The sequence below is a fragment of the Delphinus delphis genome, chromosome 16 (genome assembly GCF_949987515.2).
Source record: "Delphinus delphis chromosome 16, mDelDel1.2, whole genome shotgun sequence".
NCBI classification, from domain to species: domain Eukaryota; kingdom Metazoa; phylum Chordata; class Mammalia; order Artiodactyla; family Delphinidae; genus Delphinus; species Delphinus delphis.
Window position 1 is genome coordinate 19,371,220 of NC_082698.1, and position 9,890 is coordinate 19,381,109.

Consider the following 9,890-nt stretch of genomic DNA (forward strand, 5'->3'; position numbering starts at 1 on the left):
GTTTTTCGGTATCCAGGCTCCAAAGCCCCCTGACGTATGCAGGACTTACCCTTGTGTGTCGACTTGGAGGAAGGAAGCACCCTACCTCCTACCACTGAGGTCCAAGGGCAAATCCTCCCCCTTCCAGCTTCCTGGCAATGCGTGTGGGCACATGACCTGAGGCTTGGGCCCTGAGCCCTGGAGTGCTGGAGAGTTAGAACTCTGTTCGCTGTGGTATCTGGCTGCCGTGACATCGGCATCCTCAGTAGATGCTTCCCGGCCAAAGGGTGGTTTTGTGCCTTCTGCTGCTCTGGGCCTTGAGCACTGCCTTAATTTCTGCTCCTTTCCCAAGACTACCCCTGTTGAATCCCTGCCAGTTCTACTGCATTGGATTCCCTTTTTTTTTTTTTTTAGGATCGTCCAGGTCCATCTCTGTGGCTTGTTACTAAGAGTTCTGACTGATACTGGTGATTTTCCAGCAGTCTCAGAGCAAATGGTGGAAACAGGACTGTAACCCAGATCTGTCCACCCAGAGCCCAAGCATTTAACTAATCCTTTTGTGTTGTCCACTCTTCCCCAGAGTATGATAAACATTTCCTGAACTCCTAGAAAACAAACCGGAAACATCAGCTTGAAATTTTTCTCAGAAATTGGCGGCCCACCACCCACTCGACTGCCGTGGGAGCCTGGCAACCCAATCGGTGAAGGGCAGGAAGCCAGAGACAAAAGCCAGGTTCGGGTGGAGCCAACTCCTGCCTCCAGTGACTGGGGCGCATGGGGTTGGGGAGGAGAGGAAGCAGAGGCGTCTCAGGCCTCACTGGCACTTCCTGGCTGGTGCCAGAGGACTGACTCAGCATACAGTGTCCTCATCCTGGAGGCCTTCCTTGACCTTTGGAGAATGGGAGAGGAACCCCTAGTTTGACCCTTATGGCACCTTGAATCTTCCTCTCCCACACCAGGTTGATGACTTATTTACACGTCTACCCCCATGCAACTGTGACCTTCTAGAGAGCAAGGACAGGGTCTTTCCCACCCTGAATTCCTCTTGCCTGGCACATCAATGTTATTGGAATGAATGAGAGAATAAGTGAATGAAGGGCTCTCCCCACCCCTATGCTAAGCAATGGGAAATCTTAAACCCTGGGACTTTTCCAAGTCATCTTGGTGAAAGAGAACAGCCATGGGCTTTGGAGTTGACAAATCTTGTTTTAAAACCTGACTCTCGTGCTTCCCTGGTGGCGCAGTGGTTGAGAATCCGCCTGCCAATTTAGGGGACACGGGTTCGTGCCCCGGGATGGGAAGATCCCACATGCCGCGGAGCGGCTGGGCCCGTGAGCCATAGCCGCTGAGCCTGCGCGTCGTGAGCCTGTGCTCCGCAACGGGAGAGGCCACAGCAGTGAGAGGCCCGCGTACCGCAAACAAACAAACAAACAAACAAACAAACAAAAAACCTGACTCTCTTACCTATAAGCAGATTCTTCCTTAACCTTTCTGGGCCTCAGTTGCCTCATCTGCAGGATGGGAACAGGACCTAAATTCTCACATTGAATGATTGGGCAGATAGGAAAAGTGGTTGGCACACTCAGTCTCAGACTGAGTCCTCAGTCTCAGCTAGCTCGCTTCCTCCTCCCAACGCTTCATTCTGACTTGCCTCCTTCTCCCTGCCCCTCACTTGAGTAAATGTCCAACGATAGGCAAAAGGTTAAATAAACTATGGCATACCAAAAACATAAAATGTTAGGCAGTCGATAAAAACGTTGTTTAACCAATAATTATTAATGGAATAGAAAATGCTCATGTATTCATGTGAAGTGAAGATAAGGCTGAATTATTCAATACTGTATGACCTCAGCCATGTAAAATGAGTGTGCATATACACGCTGGGACGTGCAATAGGCAATTTCTGGAAGGATACTCAAGAAACTCTTAACAGTAGTTTCCTCTTGGGTAGGAATAGAGAGTTAGGATAGACTTCAACTTTTTACTTTATAACCTTCTGTCTTATTTTTAATATATAAAATAATATATACGCAATATATAATTTTATGTATATATATTTGCCATGATTATATATTAATTTTTAGATAAAAGCCAAAAAACCTAGAAAGAATAGAAAAGAAGTGTAACAAGATTTCAGCAGTGGTTATTTGGGGAGTTGTGGAATTATGGGATTACTAAAATAATTCTCCCTTTTATATTTTTCTATATTTTCCAAGTGTTCTTTGATGAGCATACAGTTCCTCTATAATCAGAGTTAAGGCAAACATTAATTGGAGTAGCTCCCCTGGGGTAGGGGGAAGAGGGAGGACGAGCAGGTGACTGTGCCCAAAGGGCCAAGGGAGCGTGAGGTGTATCTGGGCAGAGGTAGTTGCATTTTTGGAGCCATGTGGCTCCTGCTGAGTCAGCTAACTAGTTGTTTGGCCCCAGCTTGCTGGTGGAGGCAGGAAATCCTCCCACTCCGGCCCTGGTTTACACTTAGTCATCCTCTGGGAAAGCAGGGTAGGGGTGGAAGCCCGAGGTTAGTTGGGAGCCTCCACCTGCTCTGGGAGCCTTCTAGGCAGAGAAATCCCCCAAAGATGTCTAAGACCTAAGCATCCTATCCACCTCACAATTGCCACCTTGGGGTAGGCAGCAGCTGGGAGCGAGCAGGGAGGGTTGAGGGAGGGGTACTCAGACTATGGCCCTCTGGCCTTTGGCAGGCAGACTGCCTCCTCCTGTGGAAGCTACTGTGAATATTAATTACCATTTGTCCAGGGCTTTTAGATTCCCCAGATGAAAGATGCAGCATAAGGAGTGTCACGATGAATATGTATTTACGGTATCGATTTCATCCCAAACATCCATCATGACAGTCATGTGTCTCTCTCCTAACCTCCCACTGCCCTGACATCATAGCCTCAAAGCACAGAAGTTGAGCATCAGTATCAAATGATGCTGAAGGGGAGGAGGGAAGGGCAGGGGCAGCTGATCCCCCACAATCCTGCATTTCAGATGGGTAAACTGAGGTCCTCCATTCCCCCACAGGTTAAAGGGAAGAAATTATGATGAAGCCTATGAAACTGAGGAAGGAAGCCTTGGAGAGAGGCACTATGGATTCCTCTGGACCAGAGTCCAGGATTCTGCCCCTCTTGTGGATTGAGGAATGGGAGGAATCCCAGAACTCTCTGGCTCAGAGCATGCAACGCCAAGCAGCTTCATCCCTAGATGCACAAAGTAGATGGAGTTTATTCCAACTTCTAATTCCTCTAGTAAACTGATTCACTTCTTTTTTGATTGCTTCTGAACACCTGACCACAGCTTAATTCTGTCATCTTCTGGCTCCGTGAATTTTGGAGGGGGAAACTCTTTGGTTTTCTGGACTCTTCTCATTCTGTCTTTCCTTCTTTATTTTATACAAGATGATTGATCTGTAAAGCTACTTAATGTGTTTCTGGGCAGGTGTACAGAGCAAATCCAATGGAGAGAGGATCATGAAGGGGCCAGGTCCTCCCTCAAAGAGACACATTCTTATAGGAGAGTCAGTCCTTTGCTTATGAGACGTTTAAACAATCTAAGAGAGCAGGCAGGCAGAGAAAAGGCCTGAGCCCTGAGAAGAGCAGGATAGTTGTGGACAAGAGAACTCAGGAGACTTTCCCAGGACCCAAGTATGGAGGTGCAAAGGGACACAGCCTAAGTGGAGACAATGAAGAGCCCACTGAGGCCAGAATGGAAGGTTCATGTGAGGATGTGGGCAGGCAGATGGGCAGGCTGGAGGAGATTGTGAAGGCCCTTGAATGTCAAGCTAAAGAATTAGGATTTTGTCCAGAGGGCAGTGGGAACCCATTGAATGTTTCTGAGCCAGAGAATGATACAAGGCAGAGTTTAATAAAAGGTTAAACATTTTCACCAGGAGGGGAATCTTAACATCTCTGAGTCAGCAGCTCTACCATGAAATTCACCATCTCTCTCCTCAGTCCAGCTCCTGAATTCTATTTCAGCTAATGACACACAAGCACAAATGTCACCTCCCCTGGTTGCTCTCTGACACACTACCCAGTGTTATTTTCTTCATAGCACTTATCACCCTTGGAAATGATCTTGTTTATATACTTGTTTACTTCCTTTCTCTCTGTTGTTCATGGAATGCACAAAATGGGGTAGATGGGCGATTGTTATCTGTTTTGTTTGCTGCTTCCTTTCTATCAACTATGACAGTACCAGGCTGGTGTCAGATGCTCAATGCGTATTTGTGGAATGAATGAGTAGATGGATTGACAAATACATTAATGGCACACTATTTTCTCAGTCACCCCGTCCCCACACCCCATGGTGATTCTTGACTCAGCCTTCTTCATCCTCTGCAGAATCCAGTCATTCATTCCCATGTCTATGAATATTATCTCTGCATCCCTCCCTGCCCTCCCCCTACCCCTCTGCATTTACGCCTGGACCCTCCCAGACAACTCTAAGCTTCTTCAGGACAGCGGCTCCTCCCCCTCATTTCCTCCATGGGGGTAAGCACAGGGCCTGGGCAATGACAGTTCCCACTGGTCCAGTCTTTACAGTTTTCCAAGGGTTTTTCACATGATCCTGGTATACCTCGGGCAGGTTCAGACTCAAACCTCAGCCCTCAACTCTAAACCACACACTTATTCAGTTATTCTGATTTACGCATAATTTATGATGAGTGAATGAATGAATGAACAAATGAGTGAATGAAAGCTGGAAGTGCTCAAGATCAGGTGTAGAGGGAGAAACTAAAATTGGGAAGACCTGTTGAGGAAAATGTTGGTCCCCAACATACTGATACAAAAGGAGAGAGACTGGAGGTTGGGGATAAGGGGGATAGCCAAAAGCTGGGGCTAGAAAGGGCTGACTCCCCAGAGGTTAGATGACTTGGTCCCATGTGTCAAGAACCCCCTCCTCCATCGTCTTGTTTTTTAAAATGGAAAGACATGTAGCCAACCTGGGAGAAGACACCAGAGAAGAAGTTAAAGGAGCAGGGGATTCTGAGTCCAAAGGAGATATAACTTATTGGTTTGTGAGCTACTGTGTTTGTAAGTAATAAGTATTAAAAATATAAGCAATTCCATTGGACAAAAATTGCAAAGGACAGAAATATATAAAGAAAAAATAAACTGAAAATCACCAGTTATTTCACCATCCAGAAAAAGTCATCCTAAATTTTGATACACATCTGTTCAGACTATATAAATGTAAATATCAATATAAATATATATATTACATTTATATAAATCTATTATATATACTTATAATTTTATTATATATATTGTATATATATTTTACACATACAAGTATACACACACTTTAAAAAAAAATAAAATGGGATACATACAGCTGTGTAAACCTGCTTTTTGTTCATTTAATAATATGTAGTGAACACAAAAGAGATTTTATAAGCCCAAAGGGCAGTTTGATAACCTTTGGGATAAACAGGAAACCAGAGAAGATATAAGAGCATGAAGTGAGTAGTTAAGCTCTGGGTTTTGATAAATATTATTAAAGTAAATAAAACTTAGACGTCCTGCCAGGTTAAGTAAATTATTAGCTCTCTATCAGCAAGGCCACTAAGTCGTAGACTCATAGGATGTTGGTACTTGAAGGAGCCTTTGAGTTGATCTAATTCAACCCCCTTCCCTTAGGTATTGAGAAACTCCAAGCCCTGGGACATTAACTAATGTGCCTAAAGAGACATGACTGGTGAGCCACAGAGCAGGAGTGAGAACGGAGTGCCCTGACTCCCAGTCCAGTGCTCTGGCCATTAAACCACACACGTCAACAGTGTGCATGCTCAGGCACTGATGTGCAGAATGGGACAGGGGAGATGAGGCCCCAAACCCAGTAGTTCTCCAGGTGTATAACACCAATGGAGGTGTGTGTGTGTGTTAAGACGGCAGCAAAGTGTCCCCAGGCAGGTCAGCAGCTTTGATGAAATAAACCAATTATTTGAAAGACATAAACAACCAAAGTTCACTCAAGAAGAACTAAGCGGGGCTTCCCTGGTGGCGCAGTGGTTGAGAGTCCGCCTGCCTATGCAGGGGACATGGGTTCGTCCCCCGGTCCGGGAGGATCCCACATGCCATGGAGCGGCTGGGCCTGTGAGCCATGGCCGCTGATCCTGCGCGTCCGGAGCCTGTGCTCCACAACGGGAGAGGCCACAACAGTGAGAGGCCTGTGTACAGCAAAAAAAAAAAAAAAAAAAATACAGCCGGCGTACAACCTGCCCATATTAAGTGCTTTTTTAAAGGTCTTTTGAAAGGCCCTAAGCAGGCTTCCCTGGTGGCACAATGGTTAAGAATCCCCCTGCCAATGCAGGGGAAACAGGTTTGATCCCTGGTCCAGGAAGATCCCACATGCCGCAGAGCAACTAAGCCCGTGCGCCACAACTACTGAAGCCTGCGTGCCTAGAGCCCATGCTCTGCAACAAGAGAAGCCACTGCAATGAGAAGCCCACGCACGTTAATGAGTGCAATGAGAAGCACTCGCCGCAACTAGAGAAAGTCCACGCGCAGCAAGGAAGACCCAACGCAGCCAAAGATAAATAAATAAATAAATCTATAAAAAAATAAATAAAGGTCCTAAGCAGTTAGATTACCAAGGGTCTGGCAGCTCTGCTTCCTGATTCTAAGTCTACTATTCTTTTCCTTGTGGGCTGGAGATAAACTGTTTTCGCCTTCCTATCTTAGAGATATATTTGAGGCTTCACTCTCTGGGAGGTTTATTCCTCTCGAGCAGCACATTTTCTCCTGGCTGCTGGAGAAGCCCAGGATGAAAAGCGTAGGGATGCTTCAAGGGTCTATTTTAAACTACCACCTAGTGGCTTCTAGGTTTCTATAAACTTTATAAGTGAATGGGGGTGGATGTGTGTGGCAGGAAGGGATCTGACCTGCTACTATAAATAAATACTACCATGATTTTAAATTTAGGTACCCTAATTGATAATATGAGGGCACTCACCGGAGGTGGGACAAGAAGGGTAGGGTTGAGTTTTCCTGTGCCCAGGCTATCTGGTCATCTCCAGGGCCTTCTTATTGAATACTCAGTCTTTGGGCATTAATTAAATTCTTTAGTGGCAAGTTAGTCCAGTGTGTGGCAGGATCTCCACCCCTTCTAGCTGAAACTGCTTCATCTACAGTCCTTGCTCAGGGATTCTGAGCTAGGCAGCTCTCTGAACTTAGAGGAGACTGATTGGTGCCAGGGTGGACACCTGACCCAAGGTGTCCATAGGCTGACCAGTGTCCATAGGCTGACCAGTGACCAATGAGGTGATGTGCTGACATGGACTCTGACCAATATGGTAGCAGTAATTAAATCTAGGAAACCTGTTTCCTTTAGGACTGGGGAGGGATTCAAAAGTGGGACCTGGGGTTAACAGGCTTATGAGCTTATGTGCAGAGGACAGCATGGGCTTTGAGAGAGATGGAAAGAGCAGCTTCTGGTTCTGACAGCTTTTCATTCCTATCTTGTCATTCATTCATGCCTTCACTCAACCAATACTTATTGAACACCTACTATAAATCAGGCCCTGTGCTAGATTCCTCTTGAAATTCAATATAATCTTTGCTCTCCTACTGCTTTTAGTCTGATGACAAACATTAATAAAATAATCACAGGTAAATGAATAATTCTTAAACTTTGGTGAAATATGAAGAAAAGATATAGATAGGGAGCTATGAAAGATTGAACAGGGACGTCTGACCTAGTCTGGGAGCCTGAGAAGGCTTCCCCGGAGAGGTGAAGTTTGAGCTGAGAAGTGAAGGACAAATAGGAGTTATTTAGTTGAAGGGTGAATTTAGGGGAGAAATGTGTTCCAGGCAGAGGAGCCAGAATGTGAAAAGAGGCGGGAGGGAGCATGGCTTGTTGAAAGGAGCTTGTCATAAATCCACTGTAGCTGGAGTGGAGTGTAACTGGGCATTAAATGCCATTCATGTCTATACACAAAAGGTTGTGGTTTTTTTTTTTTTTTTTTTTTTTGCTGTACATGGGCCTCTCACTGTTGTGGCCTGTCCCGCTGCGGAGCACAGCCTCCGGACGCGCAGGCTCAGCGGCCATGGCTCACGGGCCCAGCCGCTCCACGGCATGTGGGATCTTCCTGGACCGGGGGACGAACCCGTGTCCCCGGCATCGGCAGGCGGACTCTCAACCACTGTGCCACCAGGGAAGCCCAAGGTTGTGTTTTTTCTAATGTGGCCTGAGGAGACTCTCTCCCTTGAAGACAAAAGCCCAATGGACAAAAGTACCTACTGTATACCCCAGGTGCTCAGAGGCATACAGGATCAATGAAATAGTTTCATCCCAGCCTCCACCATTTACTAGCTGTGTGATCTTGGGCAAGTTACCTAATATCTCTGAGGCTCAGTTTATGCATCTGGAAATGGAGACAATAAAATCATTTGTACTGTGTTGTGTTGAGGATTAAAGAGATGATGCCTGTGTGCATGCCTAGTTTGACTTGTGGCACATAGTAGGTGCTTAATGCACACTTTTGATATTAGCCAAATGACTGAGAAAGGACCATGGCTCAATAAGAACTCACTTCTTTCTTTTTTTTATTTATATATATTTTTTATTTTTATTTTTTACAGTATGCTGGCCTCTCACTGTCGCGGCCTCTCCCGTTGCGGAGCACAGGCTCCGGACGTGCAGGCCCAGCAGCCATGGCCCACGGGCCCAGCTGCTCCGTGGCATGTGGGATCCCCCTGGACCGGGGCACGAACCCGTATCCCCTACACCGGCAGGCGGACTCTCAACCACTGCGCCACCAGGAAAGCCAGAACTCACTTCTTTTTGCACACTGGTGGGGGGCTGGAGGTGGGGCAAGACTAATACAGTGTTCAAGACAAGGTAGTAAACAATGCAAGAGAAGCTGAGGGATGAGCCAAGGCAGGGGTCAGATGGTTAGCACGGGGAAACACAGCCACGTCCACGGGCTGGCATATCTGGGAGCTTAGGCATGAAGCATCCTGGGGCCAGAAGGGAGAGGATGGAGCTCGAGCCAAGAAGAGGGGAGCTGGGGAAGGGGATTGTGTGGGGCTGGGGACATGGGTCCACCTTGGGAGGCCAGCTCCACTCTGGGACAGAAAGTCCAGTGGACAGTCATCAGTACTTATGAAGCTCTCTTTCCCCACTGAATCCCAGGTTCTAGCAGGTGCTCAGTGTTAAATGGATGGACGGATGATGGTTATCTAGGCACAGAGTCACATCCATCACATGCAGTGTGTGAGGGTTGGGATCATCTATGCTGTGGCTTTGAGCCATCTGGTCCAGGGCTCCCCCCATAGAAAGTCACCCACAGCAGAATATAGGGTCTCAGTGCCAGAGATTCTAAGACATGGAGCCAGGCCCTAGTCATGGGGTTTGGGTTCTGGACAGGGTTTATTCCAGAAAGAATACAAAACTTGGTAGATTTACTGAGAAGGTGAAGATTTATACAGTCCCATGGATAAATCCTTCAGAGTGAGATGGAGAGTAGCAACACCGAGGATGTACTGGCTTCTCTCTACGTTCATATTACCTCATTCTATAAATGCACTGTGGTATGTTTAATATTTATTACCCAAGTGTTGTTCTTTTTTAAAAGTCACTGTGGAAATGGAAGTAAAGAAAAATAAAGTTGGTAAATTTTAATGGAAACCAGGTAGAGTTGATACCCAAAATATATGCCATAAGGTCCTATAAAATTGCCAGAGGTAGGCTAAAAATTTGGTTCTGAGCTGTCTCCTTGCCTGAGCAAAGAGGGAAACAGGGGTGGTCACCAACTTTATGGTGTTCAGAAGAGAAACCACCAGTGACTCAGTGAGATGCAGCCTTTCAGGGTATTGAGATCTGGGGTGCTTTCTCCCTGGGTCCTCACACAAAGGAGAGCCATGGGTACACAGGGCTCCTGCGAGCACATTGGTGTGAGCTGCTTT